At 43.4% G+C, this 15364-nt stretch overlaps 1 long non-coding RNA gene across 1 annotated transcript in view; it reads left to right on the top strand.

Moving 5' to 3' along the window:
• LOC115521865 overlaps window positions 1–6810 on the top strand; it is a 38890-nt gene extending 32080 nt beyond the window's left edge. The window contains exons 4-5 of the long non-coding RNA XR_003971189.1: window positions 6259–6381; window positions 6575–6810. This is a non-coding gene — a long non-coding RNA (uncharacterized LOC115521865). The remainder of the gene's footprint in view (window positions 1–6258; window positions 6382–6574) is intronic.
• Window positions 6811–15364: the final 8554 nt, after the last annotated feature.

The following is a 15364-nucleotide window of genomic DNA, read 5'->3' as shown; positions in this document are numbered from 1 at the left end:
TATCTACCTTTTGCAGGCATCACACACAATTATAAAACAGCAACAAAAATTAAGAACTGTACAAGAAATGCTAAACATTGCACCAATTATTTGACTTAAAAAATGGCCAAGGTTGGGGGGGGGGGGAAGAGGCATTATCTTCCAAGGATGAAGTGCCGGTGGAGGGAGGAGAGGGAGGGAGGTACTGAGAAGAGAGCCAGATTACGGCTTGTGTAAGTCGCGATGACAATGGCTGTTTACCAAGAATAGGAAAAGGGAAGAAGGCACGGTATTTGGAAGAGAGGGAAGACAGTGAGTTCCTTTTGGACAGGGCTTACAGACACCCGAGTGGAAATGTCCACCAGGCGGGCCGATATATGAGCCTGGAGCTCAGAGACGTCTGGGCTGGAGGCGTAACTCCGGGTCAACAGAGAACTGAAGCCATGAGTGTGCATGAGATCACTGGAGACAGTGGTGCGGGAGTCGCAGCAGTGGGGCCTGGGCTGGGCTGGAGGAGGGAACCCGGAGGGAGGCCAGGCTGGGAGGCGACAGGAACCGAGGAGCCAGAAAGTCAGCTGCACCTCCAGGTAGCCTCCTCAGGTGGACACAAACCTGCCTGAGCCAGGACCCGAGCAGATTCGCCTGAAACAGTTAAAACGGGGCCCAGTTTCCTTTGTCACTGTTACTTGTCATTGGCACTCTAAAGTAGGGTTTTCAGAACACTTCTTCAATGATTTTGGTTTTAAAAAATTCTGCAAGGAACTTGTGAAGGTTAGGATCCGCCCCCCCTTCCCCTGGTTCACTGGGGTATAATTGACAAATAAAATCATGAGATATGTGAAGGGTACAATATCTGATTTCATGTACGTGTACAGTGTGAGACGGTTCCTTCCATCAAGCGAACGCTTCCATTGCCTCATGTGTTATCTTTGTGTGCGGGTGTGTGGTGAGAATAAGCAAGGTCTAATCTCTTAGCAAATCTCAATTATGCAGTACAGTGTTATTTAACTTTAGTAACTATGTTTTGTATCTGGTCCTCAGACCTTATTCATCTTAGAGTTGAAAGTTTGTACCCTTTTATCAACCTCTTCGTATTTCCCTCATCCTTCAGCCCTTGGCAACTACATTTCTCTTTTCTTTGAAAAAATTTATTTTTTAATGTTTATTAATTTCTGAGAGAGAGAGAGAGAGACAGAATGTGAGTGCGGGAGGGGCAGAGAGAGAGAGGGAGACGCAGAATCGGAAGCAGGCTCCAGGCTCTGAGCTGACAGCACAGGGCCCGATGCGGGGCTCGAACTCGCAGACCGTGAGATCATGACCTCGACTGAGGTCGGACGCTGAACCGGCTGAGCCCCCCAGGCGCCCCTTTATGAAAAGATAAGGAAGTTGAAGCTCACCTGTGGGGAGAAAGGGCAACTATGGTTAATTGGCCCTTGGCCTTAGTGTCTTCCTGGCTCTTTGTTTGTACTTCAGTTTGAAAGTCATCGCGTACAACCTGTCCGTTCACCTACTGGGTTGCAATGTACTTGACATTGGGAGTCCTGGCTTCCTCTGCCCCCAAGCTCCTCTTCCTCCATCCAGCACTTTCCTTTGTAACTCCAAAGTATTTGATAAGTTGGGGGTGAATGGAATCGATAGCAGGACCAAAGCATCCATGGTTTGAATACTTGAAGCTTTCATCTGTCGCTCAGTGATTCCCTTCCTTACTACACAGCAGTGGTTGGGATCGATTTTGTTGTAACCAGCCTTAGAACAACGAAAAGGGATTAATACATCCTGTAGGGGAGACTTCCTAGGAAATTCAGCACGACCAGCTCAACAAATACTTTTGGATCAGTATGTATTTTTACACAATTCCTCTCCCCCCTTTTTTCTCCCCCTAACCATACACACAACTGCTTTGGAATTTGCTTTTGGAAACGTGGAGAAATAATCTTCTTTCGTTTCTTTAGAGTTTAAAAAATGTCTATCTCCCTTTGACTTTTGGCTGTTGTATTTTGTACAACTTTACGTTTATTTCCTCTGAGTTTACACACTCATAGGATTCCTGATATTGGCCAGTCTCTGCCTTGGACTATTCAAAATGAGGGCGACTCATACAGCACAGGGGGAGAGAACGCTGGCCTTGGCTTTAATAGATCCAGTGTGGGCACTGTGTGGCCTCAGGCAAGTTACTTGGCCTCTCAGAATCTGTTGCTTTATCTGTAGAAGAAACGCTATGGCCTTCACAGGGCTTGAAACGAGAATTACGCGAAATGAGGCCTAATGGTAGCCCACCCTTGCCTATACTATGTGCCCCATAAATGTTTATTTCCATCTACTTCCTCTGTTTTAAACTCTGACACACATATTTATTATGTAAACTTGAGAGAGCTCTTCCAACATTGACGCATACGATCAGTCTGTATCTGTCATTTACACTTCTTACTTTTTCCATTAGCCTGTGCTTCCCACAATAGTTTGGAAATACCTTGAAGATGGAAAGATATATTTTATGTGTTAGGTGTTTTTACGCCCGATCACCTACGATGTGCTTCTCATCAAGTAGGTGGCCAGGTACTTTTTAACTATCTTTTCTTTTTCTTCTTTTTTGTTTTAGTGTTTATTTTATTTTTGACAGAGAGAGACAGAATGTGAGCGGGGGGAGGGGCAGACAGAGAGGGAGACACAGAATCCAAAGCAGGCTCCCAGCTCTGAGCCGGTCAGCACAGAGCCAGACCCGGGGCTCGAACTCATGGACCTCGAGATCATGACCTGAGCTCAAGTTGGATGCTTAACCGACTGAGCCACCCAGGTGCCCCCCTTTTCTTTATTTCGATTACGTTGTTTGTTATGTAGTGATAACAACAGTATTTGCCCCTGTATAAGAAATTAATTACAAATAAAAAAAAATCTGTAAATCTCAGGTATTCATGGTGGAGGTTAGGGGTTGTTACCATTGATTTGCCCCACGATTTCCCTGAGCAGAGGGTACTTGGATTTATACTCATCACTGTGTTCTGTGTGGCAAGCTTCCCAGCACAATCTGCAAATTGGCAAGCAGTGAAGTTTGTGCAGACACGACAGTCAGTTAGAAATAGAGGGAGTGTATAATTTGCTGTTCAAATGGGAACACATGTGAAAGTGCAAAGGGAGAGCTTTTAATGATTATGTTGGCTCAACAGTGGTAAAGCAGGGCCATCCAGGGCGACCATGGCTACTCTGGTTATCACAGACAGGTACCAGGGGTATCTCTGCCTTGCAACAGCACCTCCTAAACTAACCCCATTGATATGCTACGGAAGCGATTCTAATGCGAATTGAATTTGGTATGCCTTCTGCAGCATGCTTTCAACCTGGGCATTTCTTTACCCCTGTCTATTAGTATCTAATGAGGGGTGGTGTTGGCTAAATTAAGCACATTATGTTGAAGAGAAGAGAAGTAACCTGAATAAGGGAAGGTTCCCAGTTTCTCAGCAGAGACATTATGTGATGTCTTTTAACCTTACAGCTCACAGTCTAAGGAGGGCCTCTGATGTGGTGCTCCTACAGTGCTCCTGTTGTCTCCCCACCTTGACCCCAGGCTGCCTGATGGCTCTCCAGCCCCGGGCAGGAGAGTGCCAGTTCTAAGAATCTTCTCTGAAAGGCAACTTAACCCGTGTGACTCTAAGAGAACTGACTACAATTTACTCGGTAGAGTAGGGAGAGAAATTTCTTTGCAAATAGAAGATGCTTGCATACTTTGCTCTGAATTCTTTATGTTTGTCCTCATTTTAGTAGCAGTTGGCTTTCCGAGGACTTGTAAAGTCTTCAGTGACACGGTAATAAGCACTGAGATCATAACTTTGTCTTTCACAAAATAAATCAGCAAAGAGTTTGAAGTAAAGGTGGGTATTTAAACCGTTTCGCCGAGGAGTTCCAGTCTGTTATCCAGATGGAAATGAGATGCCTCTTGATTTGCAGGTAGTCAATAAATCTTTTTTTTTGTTTTGTTTTGTAAATAAAAAATGATCTTTTTTGAGCAAGGTTGAGGCTATCTTCTGCCATTCCTTACCCAGGCAATAGGTTTTCCTGGCCTGGCTGGAAAGGTAGCAATCACCATAACAATGTTTCTTTTTTTAAAATGTGTATTTATTGGGGCGCCTGGGTGGCGCAGTCGGTTGAGCGTCCGACTTCAGCCAGGTCACGATCTCGCGGTCCGTGAGTTCGAGCCCCGCGTCAGGCTCTGGGCTGATGGCTCAGAGCCTGGAGCCTGTTTCCGATTCTGTGTCTCCCTCTCTCTCTGCCCCTCCCCCGTTCATGCTCTGTCTCTCTCTGTCCCACAAATAAATAAACGTTGAAAAAAAAAATTTAAAATGTGTATTTATTTTTGAGACAGAGACAGAGTGCAAGGCGGGGAGAGACGGGGGTGGGGAGGGGGTGGGGGGGGACAGAGAGGGAGACACAGAATCTGAAGCAGGCTCCAGGCTCTGAGCTGTCAGCACACAGCCCAACGCAGGATTCAAACTCACTAAGTGTGAGATCATGACCGGAGCCGAAGTCAGACGCTTAACCGGCTGAGCCGCCGACACACCCCTGTGACAATGACCTTAGTGGTAAATTTTGTTCACCAGGGTATTAGAAAGAGGAAAGAACTTGAAGAAAACCAGGTTGAGACCCACACCCTGCCTTTTATCTGCTCTCTGGCTTTAGACCAGTCGCTTTATCATGATGGCCCTCAGTATTTTCATTCGTCTACTTTCATGGATCAAATGAGATAACGTGTGTCCAACACTTTATGTAGCCTGCGGTCACGAAGTTAATAGGCCCGATTAGGATGTAAGCACCTCTCATGACACTCTCGTGTGGGCATTTTGTTTACATCTCTACATTGTATACTTGTGTGCTGAATCCGTATTAGTCAAACGAATGAATAGTATTAACCAGAAGAATAGTTGATAATTGTAACACGTCACCATGGAACCGTCTAGCATAGCGTTGGACCTGTGTGGCACCTTCCATCTCTCCCGGTCTGAGCCCAGAAGTTAAGCGTGAAAGATAGGGTCAGCCCACGTCCACAGCTCTTCGGGCGAATTCCCACTGAACAAAATTTACCGTGAGGACATCGGTGGAGTGGTGACGAGGATCTTCAGCCAGGCCACAAAAACCTGTTGCCGGGTAAGCAAGAGCAAAAGACAGTCTCGCCTGCTCAAAAAGATCCGTCGTCATTACAACTGTTTATTCCTCCCTTTACCCGCGCATGTATTATGTGTGTAGGTCATTGCAAATCTCTGTGGCCTTGCTACAGAGATGTGTATGTATGTGTACTCGGGACCAGCAGGATCTCCGAACTTGTTAGAAATCACGAATCTTGGGCCAGCCCTGGTTTCACGGGAGCAGAATCTGTATTGTAGGGGCGCCTGGGTGGCTCAGCCGGTTAAGCGTCCAACTTTTGGTTTTGGCTCAGGTCGTGATGTCACGGTTCATTTCATGAGATGGAGCCCCACGTCGGGCTCTATGCCTACAGCATGGAGGCTGCTTGGGATTTTCTCTCTCCCTCTGTCCCTGCCCCTCCCCTGCTTGCACGCATGCTCTCACCCTTTCTCAAAAATAAATGCATTAATTAAAAAAAAAAAAATCTGTATTTTAACAAGATACAAGTGATACAAGGTGCACATTGACCCCTGAGAGGTCCTGCTCTACGAAGGAAGGAGATCTTTTAGGGTCTTCTGGAAGCTCACAGATTTTTGGGAAGTTTGTGCAGAGGTAGCTGGTATAGACTTCAGGCCACAAGCCTCAGTATGCCCAAAATATGACTTTATTTTTCCTATAATTCAACTTAATCCCTGTTTCCAGCTCCATACTGCTGGCATGGTAGAAACTTCATCTTTTTTTTTTATTTTAATTTTTTTAACTGTTTATTTTTGACAGAGACAGAGCATGAATGGGGGAAGGGCAGAGAGAGAGAGAGAGAGAGAGAGAGAGGGAGAATCTGAAACAGGCTCGAGGCTCCGAGCTGTCAGCACAGAGCCCGATGCGGGGCTGGAACTCACAGACCACAAGATCAAGACCTGAGCCAAAGTTGGACGCCCAACCGACGGAGCCACCCAGGGACCCCGAAACTTCATCTTAAACAGTTTGCACTTTCCCTTTTCTCTCTCTCTCGGAGTAGTTGCAAAGGGTTTGGCATAAGGGATGGTCAGTTCATTAGTCTTGTGTTCAGCGGGGGGTCCTCTGAGGTTTCCACGGGCTGCTTTGGTCCTTGGTCTCTTACAAATGTGATCGTCTTTTTTTTTTTTTTTTTATTCTTATGGGCTCCAGTGACTGAAGGCTTATAAACTGATGCCATGGTGGGGATCATGGGGATCAAAGCCTCACTGAGGCTTTCCGGGGCCCGGTGAGCTTGGACACAGCCCACGAGTGTCTGCTCAAGAAGCAGAACAGGTAAAGGGTGTGTGTCTCATGCGTATGTTCTGTGTATGTCCGTGGGTGTGTGTCCACATGTGTGTCTGTGCCTATTTGCACACGTGTGTCCGTGGGTGTCCCCGTGTGTGTTTGTGTACCGGGGGGAGGATTTTCTTTCTGAGACCTATTTAAGACCTTGCTCTCATTTCTCTATCTCTTATTCTTACTTCAGGTCAGGAAACCTTTTTCTACCCTCGGAGATATTCTTCCTTCTCTTGATTTCTTCTCTTCAGAGGCAACCCAGTACAGTGATCTCTGCTTTAAAGGCCCTAGCACGCTCTCTTAATGAGTTTAAGTTCCTGGACCCACAAATGCCAGGAGGTCCTGGCACAATAATTGCCTGGGTCTTCCTCTGACCGACTAATTTCACTTAGCATAATAGTCTCCAGTTCCATCCACGTAGTTGCAAATGGCAAGATTTCCTTCTCTTTGATTGCCAAGTTATATCCATCGTATATGTATATATATACCACATGTTCTTTTTTAAAAAATTTTTTAAGCTTTATTTATTTTTGAGAGAGAGAGAGAGAGAGAGAGAGAGCGACTGGGGGAGGAGCAGAGAGAGGGAGACACAGAATCAAAAGCAGGCTCCAGGCTCCGAGCTGTCAGCACAGAGCCTGACGAGGGGTCGAACTCATAAACCACAAGATCATGACCTGAGCTGAAGTCGGATGCCCAACCGACAGAGCCACCCAGGTGCCCCTTTACCATATCTTCTTGATCCATTCATCCATCGATGGACATCTGGGCTCCTTCCATACTTTGGCTATTGTTGATAATGCTGCTATAAACATTGAGGTGCATATGACTTCACTCGTATGAGGACTTTAAGAGACAAAACAGATGAACATAAGGGAAGGGAAACAAAAATAATAGAAAAACAGGGAGGAGGACAGAACATAAGAGACTCTTAAATATGGAGAACAAACAGAGGGTTGCTGGAGGGGTTGTGGGAGGGGGGATGGGCTAAATGGGGAAGGGGCATTAAGGAATCTATTCCTGAAATCGTTGTTGGGCTATGTGCTAACTAATCTGGATGTAAATTAAAAAAAAAATTAAAATAAAAACTAAAAACTTAAAAAAAAGTTGCCTGGGTCTACTTTTTGCTTGTCTGGGGGAAGAGGGGAAATTACCATGGGAATAAAACCAAATAGAATCATGTCTCAGAGGGGTGCCCAGCTGGCTCAGTCAGTAGAAGGCGTGACTGTTGACCTCAGGGTGTTCAATCCCCATGTTGGGCGTGGAGCCTACTTGAAAACAAAATCATGTCTCAGAAGTACTATTTCACTACAGGAATAGGAAAGTGAAGAGAGATTAGTCACAAGGTAAGACAGAAACCGTCGCTGGACAGCAGTGGCACAGGAATGAGCCTCTCCCTCCCAAAGGGAAAGTCATACAAGTTGTCATCTTCTACCAAAGGAGACTGAGTGCTTGCCCGCCTTCATGTGGGCGTGCCTGGCCCAGCACTCCACCGCATTCAAGGGTGAATTTCAAGATGCCCAGTGCCTCTGTGTGGGGCCTGGGGAGTGCTAACCTTTGTTCCATCTGTACTGCGGTCACCTAGTCATGCACTGTAAGCTGTTGTTGAAAGTGAGACCATGTCGCTCCAGCCACAGTGAATCTTTAAAGGGCTGTGTGGCTGAGCCACTTCTGATGGCTTAGCCTCCCTCGGCTGACGACACGAAGGTTGTTTAGATGTTCCACTATTTCTGTTCCCTTCACCACCCTTTTCCCATTGACAAACATCTGAAAGGGTGAAAGCTGTTAGGTATAGAATTAAAAAATGTGCTGTCTTGTAGATACATAGACAAGACTGCTCACTGGGCAACTTGGGTTTGAGTTCTCAATGCGAATAAGAATTTCTTTTTCTGTCTTTCTGTCTCCTTTCACTTTGGCTTGTGGGACTATTGAGTATTTTCCCAAGCTAGTACCTTCTGTGGTGATGGAATAGTGGCCCGTACAGTAACAGACCCTGGCCTGGGGCCTCCGTAAGACTGTCCCAACTTGCCTGGTATGCAAGTAACCATCTGCCTTCCTTCTTCAGTCTCCAGGGATGCTACATTCAAAGGATCTGCTTCCTACGATAGGAAATAATTAAATGGGCAAGGTGTTTCTTACCCGCTGGCCTTTGCAGGTAAAACAGCATTTAGGCACATGATTTGGAGCCAGTGTCAGTAGGCACATAAGGGTTGCTGTCACATTAGAGTCACCTTACAGTTTTTCAAGCACTTTTGTGTACATGTCTGTTAATTCATGTGAGTTTCACAGCAACCTCTAGAGACAGATGACAGGTTTTTCCTGTTCTATAGATGAACAGATTGCAGCTAAGTGACTTGCCTAAGTTCAGAGAAGTAGTAAATGGTAGACCTTGAACCACCTGGGGCTCGGTGGTGGGTATAGATTGGAAAAATGTTGAGGAAACTATCGTAAAATCCTGAAGGAATGGTGACTCATGTTATATAACCGTGAAGCCTTTGGGGTAATGATCTTCTGTGGCCAAGTGGAAGACAGAAGTGTTACCAGAGAGCTCGTGGAGTGGCCCCAGTCTTCTGCTTCTAAGACATCTCATATACAGCGTTTACTAGAGTGACGTAGAGTTATTTCTGCATTCAAATTTCTATTTTACTTGTGTAGGTGGGTCGGCACAATATGGTGCCTTTGATAGGCTTAATATCCTCAAAGTTTTATTTTCCTTGTGTGAAAGAATATGGTGCTTTTGATAGGTTTACTATCCTTAAAATTCCAATCGATTACCTTCTATGGTCACAAGGGTGTACACCTGCTGATTTTTCTTCCTCAGCATGCAGCCCTTACTTTTGATAACAAACGTTGGTTTTCCTTTGAGGGCCAAATATTCCCTGTTATATGTAGATTTAGTGGGATAGTACCCTGGCTCCTCACTGGCCTAGGGTTGAGTCTCTCAGCTAGACTATCTCGGGAATTTGAATCTTCAGCTGAGTGACTTGAGGATGGGACAATTTCCCCCAGTCCATGGCCGCTTTCCTCGCAGAGACGCTGAACTTTTATTACCTAGACCTTCGGAAACTTCTTGTCCCTAGTCCTTTTTTGAGGTCTGTATGATCAGATTTTTCTCTGTTTTTATGAACTTCTCCATGTATTTCCAATGCGTCCCCTTGCGACTGGTTTATCCAGATTGTCTTTCATTGCTTACACCAAAAGTTTCCTAACTTATATAGGAATTATGAAAAAAATCAAGGAGGCTACCTCCCTACCCCCTTGGTTTTGGGCTTAGAACGCGGCTGCTTTGGCTAATGGGCTATTAGCAGGCGTGACTCAACGGAGGTAGAAATGCTCTTGCAGGGGAGGTCTTGGGCTCTTGCAGCCTGCTGTTGCCATCAAAAGAACACTCCCAGATCGGCCCGCAGGTTCCAGGAGGAAGATGTGAGACGTGGCTCAGAGTCGCCCGGCTGAGCTGCCCCCAGCCTGGACCAGCACATCCCCAGCCAATCCACAGACATGTGAGCTAAATAAATGTTTATTGTTACGTACCACTGAGATTTTGTAGCTGTCTTTGTTGCAACATTTTTGCAGCAATAGCAAACCTATACAGGAATTTGTATTAATAAGTACTGTGTTGGCTGCAAGGAAAACCCAAAATATGTGGGGCTCGATGGCGGGTGTAGGTTGGAAAATGTTGAAGAAACTATCATAAAAGCCTGCAAAAATGGTGACTCATGTTATATAACCGTGAAGCATTTGGTATAACCATCTTCTGTGGCAAAGTGGAAGATAGAAATGTGACCAACGAACTCGCGGACCAGGGCAAGATGGTTTCTATTAGAATGTTGAAGTATTAGCTGGCTTCTTTTAGCTACATATGATGAGCTCAGAAAATAACTAGCTGGTTTGTAATAGAATCTTGAGGGACTATAGAGAACCCAGAACTTGCCCGTTTAGGGAAAAACAAGTTTCTCATACTAGCTTTCCATTCAGGAAGCGGTTCTTAAAAGAAGGCATAGCCCAAGAGTGTATGTAGAGTCCCCATCTCGAGCAAAAGGTGACTGCCACTCCAACCTTTGCTCCAAGGCTTAAAGACCAAAGGAAATGTTGGACTGTAACACCTTTAAAAATCCCTAGAAAGGAATCAAATGGCAACTAGAACATCCTTTCGGCTGGAAAGCTAAGCAGCCTGATATAGCTAGTACAGTAATTAAATCTAGAGAGAGAGGCATGTCTGGAAAATAATGGTGGGTGTGGCTTTTGTAGACCACGGTAGTTAACTCTATATAAGTATAGCAGATGTTTGTTCATTTAAAAAGTAGTCAAAACAATTCTATCCAAAGAACGTTTTTTCTCTTACTTACTAAAAATGCCTAAGCAACTGAAACCTAGATATCTTCCAGGAGCGAATATCTCCCCTGAACCAATGCACAGTAAAGAAATAGAAATTTTAATATAATAGTATATTAATTAGAATGAAATGTCAGGTATTTCCCTTCTCTGCTAGAAATGAGTTGAAATTATTATGGCCAATAGTGGGCCAGGAACACACAAAGGTTTACAACAATAAAAGTCCAGGGTCAGTGATGTAGTGGGACATTCATAAGGCATATGATAAATATTAGGAAACAAACTTTGAGCAGGAAGTTCAGAAATAGAGGCAGATGAAATAACAGCACTTCTAGTGAGATCTTTGGAACTGAAGAGACAACACTGAAAAACAAGGAAGACCAAAATGAAAGTTGGCTACAATTGGTCTTTGTGTCTTGGGTTTTATTCAGTCCATTTTATAACTTTCTGTTCCCAAATCACCAACATTTATGAAGTTTAAAATGGAACTAACATACTAAGACTGTTTTAAAAACCCAATAATTTTAACAGAGAAAGAGGTTGATTGGTCTTCCTTATCTTTTACCAGTAAAAATTAGGATCAGTTTTCCAAAATCGTTATATGACACAGTCCAATGAACTTGGCCCAGTTTTAGTTGGAGTAAAGAACTTCTCTGTTTTCTGCAACTTTTTTTTTAAAGTGGGATCCTTTCCTTGTTGAAAGGTAAGATCCAAGAATTAAGGACCAGCATAAATATCTTTTTCATAGCTGAGTCATTAGAAATATACCATATACCATATACTCTTATTCATTAGCCACTAATCACATGTAGCTATTAAAATTAAAATGAACTAGAATTTAAAATGTAGTCCATCGATTACACCCTAACCATATTTCAGACACTCAATAGCTACATGAGGCTAGTGGCTACCATATTGGATAATGCAGAAATAGAATGTTTCCAGAATCACAGAAAGTTCTAGAAAGAACGATGCTGCCCAAGAATATAGTAGAGTGCCTTGCATATCATAGGCACTTAATAAATATTTGTCAGCTTAAATATCATAATGAACTAAAACTTTCAAAATCTTAGGAAAATATACCGATGATCCTATGCCAAGGGATTGTCATTACCAAGGGAATGAGTGCAGTCTGGGGACACGCCGATATTCTCAGTTTAGAGGAGGAAGCAGCAAGGGAAGACTGAGCAGCGAGTGAGGCAGAAGAACAACAACCTGGTGACCAAATGAGGCAGGGTACAGAGGAGGGAGTTGTCAACCGCTCAAACGTCGCTCAGAGGTCAAGTAAGGTGAGTCCTGGGATTGAACCATTTCTGGCTTTATTCTTCCAATAGCTGACTGGCCATACAAAGTAATCTACTCACACTTCTCTTTTTTCATCAGACATATCAGTATTGATCTCTGCCCTCGAGGTGAAAGATGTGTCTTACACCCACTGTTTAAAACCCTCCTTTATACGTGATGCTCTGTTCAGTTCATGATAACCTCTGTGACTCCACACACGACACATCCATGTGCCTTGGTCTCTTCAGGCTGTTAGAACAAAGTACCACAGACTGAGGGTCTTATAAACAACAAAAATTTATTCTTCACACTTCTGGAGGTGGAGGGTCCAAGGAACAGGGTACCAACATGATCAAATTCTGGTAACAGCCCTCTTTGGGGTTGCAGACTGCTGACTTCTTATGTCCTCACATGGTGGAAAGAGAGGGAGAGAGCTCTCTGGGGTCTCTTTTATAAGGGCACTAATCCCACTCATGAGGGCTGTATCCTTATGACCCAAATACCTACCAAAGTCCCCACCTCCTTATACCATCACCTTGGTCACCGGGTTTTTAACATATGAATTTTGGGGAAACAAACATTCAGACCGTAGCATATTTATATCTCTGTTTTTTGATTTCTCTGTTTTAGATAGTACTTCTTTGAGTTTTCACTACATACGTTGAGGAAACTCATCCCCCGTGGGTAAGTTAGCTTTATCTCCTGTAACTGACTTCTGACCTTCATCAGTTCTATCTTTCCTTTGCAGTATTCAGGTTTTTAGCATTTACATTCTGTTCTGTAACTAGAATTAAGCTTTTCATACTTTATCTTACATAATAGATAATAAAAATATAAAAACAGTAAACACAAATTATGATGTTATAATATGTTCCTGCTGGACTAAGGGTTGTGACTGTTAATGGGTCCGTTAGATTTAAAAAGCTGCTTATTTTGGGAACCGTAAAAAATGGTACTTACCTTAATTGTTATATTTTAGCCTAAAACATTTAAATGTTTAAATAGATTTATTTGTCCATATTCTTATGTAAGTTCAGGACCTTACATTTCTAATAATCATGATAAGAGATTTGTAATATTTGAACACTGACATCTCTTGGAAGCAGGCTGTGCTTAGAATGATATATTTTGGGTTCCTATAATGCCAGCTTCTATGAATGAATAATGTTGTCCAATAATTGACCTATTAAATGGTGTGAAAATAAAGTTTATCTGAAAAATTATTTCTAATGTGTAATTATTACATTCCTATGGTTATGGTTGATGCTGCTAAAACATTAGAACTGATTACAGAAATATGCATGCACGAACAAAGCTGTTACTTCTATGCTACAAACCCCCATGTTTTGAGTGTTATTCAATGGCAAAGCAATAATGACAATAACCAATAATACTAAAGCGGTAAAAATCCAAATTATCACAAAATAATTGTATAGTTTATATGTACGTGACACCTTCCTCTGCATGTAAAATTTCTTTTTTTTTTTTAAAGTTTATTTATTTTGAGAGAGAGGAAGAGAGCAAGCAGTGTAGGGGCAGCGAGAGAGAGAGAGAGGGAGAGAATCCCAAGCAGCCTCCAAGATGCCAGCGCAGGGCCCAAAGGGGGGCTTGAACTCTTGAAAGGTGAGATGACCTGAGCCAAAATCAAGCTGGACACTTAACCAACTGAGCCACCCAGGCGCCCTGCATGTAAAATTTCCTTATTGGCCCTTCCACAACCTTCCTCTGTAGTAGTTCAAGCCCCCCGCCCCAGAATTCTCATCTGAGAGGTGAAGAGACTCTTATAACAAATGGTGAATGGAGTTTTTGCTCTGTGTGACTCAAACACGTTTGGAGGTAGATTCTGAGTTTGGCAACTTTGATGTTCGGAAATGTGGTTAAGTTTTCATCTCTGGGTTCAAAGTAATGATACTTGATGAGCACTTTTTTTTTTTTTTGTGATCATTAAGTGCTCCTATTAGGACAGAAAATGAACTCATGAATTCTTCTGGAGTCTTGTTATTTCTGAGTGATTACTTGGTGTTAGCCGTAGAGCCCATGTCCTACTTTCTTATATATAAAAAAACTCTGTGTTCTCCATACCCACAAGTATACATTTGCTCACATTTGCCTCTGGTCTCTTTTTTTTTTTTTTTTTTTTAATAAAAGAAATAAAATGGCCCCAGTTCTCTTTAATATAATTCTACACATATACACTGAGAACAAAGGACTGTTTTGACAGTGTAGAGTTCTAAGAAAGAGGAGCCTGGATTAAACAAACAGTAAGTGCTACTACATCTCCTGCCAAAGGAACAACAGTGCTTGGGTGATGTTTTCCAGGCAACTCTAGGGCATAAATCTTTAATCCCACTGCCTTTCATGTGACATTTATATATAAAAACTGTTTATAGAGCAATGAAACCTTGACTTGTGTTCATTAGAGTTTATCGGGGCCGCCACTGCATCCATTCTTAGGATACAACTGCTCACAGGATGTCAGCAAATGTTATCAAGGCATTTTGCTTTTGCTCTTCGTTTGGATTCTCACCAGAACCAAATAAGGCGCTGATGTACCAGTTGCAAAACAAGGTCAATGGCAAGAAGACAGCGGACCTTAAGCAGCCTGTCCTTGCGGGCTCCAGACTTGAAGCACCGGCGAATGTTTTGCATCAGGCCAGAAGGGAAAATGTTCTCTTCACAGCATCTGTGAATTTTGACTTAATTAATCTTCCCAGAAAGTATAGGCAACATAAATCTGATTGAATTTAAATAAAAGAAAACTGGTCTAGGGATGGATAAATTGGCATGCGATATTAGAAAATAATCTGCCAAGGGGCGCCTGGGTGGCTCAGTCGGTTGAGCGTCCGACTTCTGCTCAGGTCATGATCTCAAGGGTTGTGGGTTCAAGCCCTGCGGCGGGCTCTGTGCTGACAGCTCGGAACCTGGAACCTGCTTTGGATTCTGGGTCTCCCTCTCTCTCTGCCCCTCCCCTGCTCGTGCTCTGTCGGTCTCTGTCTCTCAACAATAATTAAAAAAAAAAAAAAAAAGAACAAAAAAGAAAATAATCTGCCCGACTTAGAGAGGAGAGTATGTTTTAGAATCATAGATCTGGAGAAAGGCCATGGAGAATAGTTTTTCCGTTTATTGAGTAAAAGAGAAAACCAATTTATGGGGATAACCAGCAAACTATATGAGGCTCTTGGCTGCAAATGATGAAAACCCAACTCAAACTAGATTTTGTGAAAAGGTTAATTGATGGACCTGAGTAACTGGAGAGGCAAAGAGGTGTGCTTGACTTTGGGCACAGGTGGCTCCAGACCTCGAAGATACACCTCCCTCACCTGGCTTCCCTCTCAATGTCTCCCCAGGAGGTGGCACAACGGCCCCC

The sequence above is a fragment of the Lynx canadensis genome, chromosome C1 (genome assembly GCF_007474595.2).
Source record: "Lynx canadensis isolate LIC74 chromosome C1, mLynCan4.pri.v2, whole genome shotgun sequence".
In the NCBI taxonomy this organism is placed as follows: Eukaryota; Metazoa; Chordata; class Mammalia; order Carnivora; family Felidae; genus Lynx; species Lynx canadensis.
Note: the sequence above shows the minus strand (reverse complement) of the source record. Positions and strands in the feature narration are given on the sequence as shown.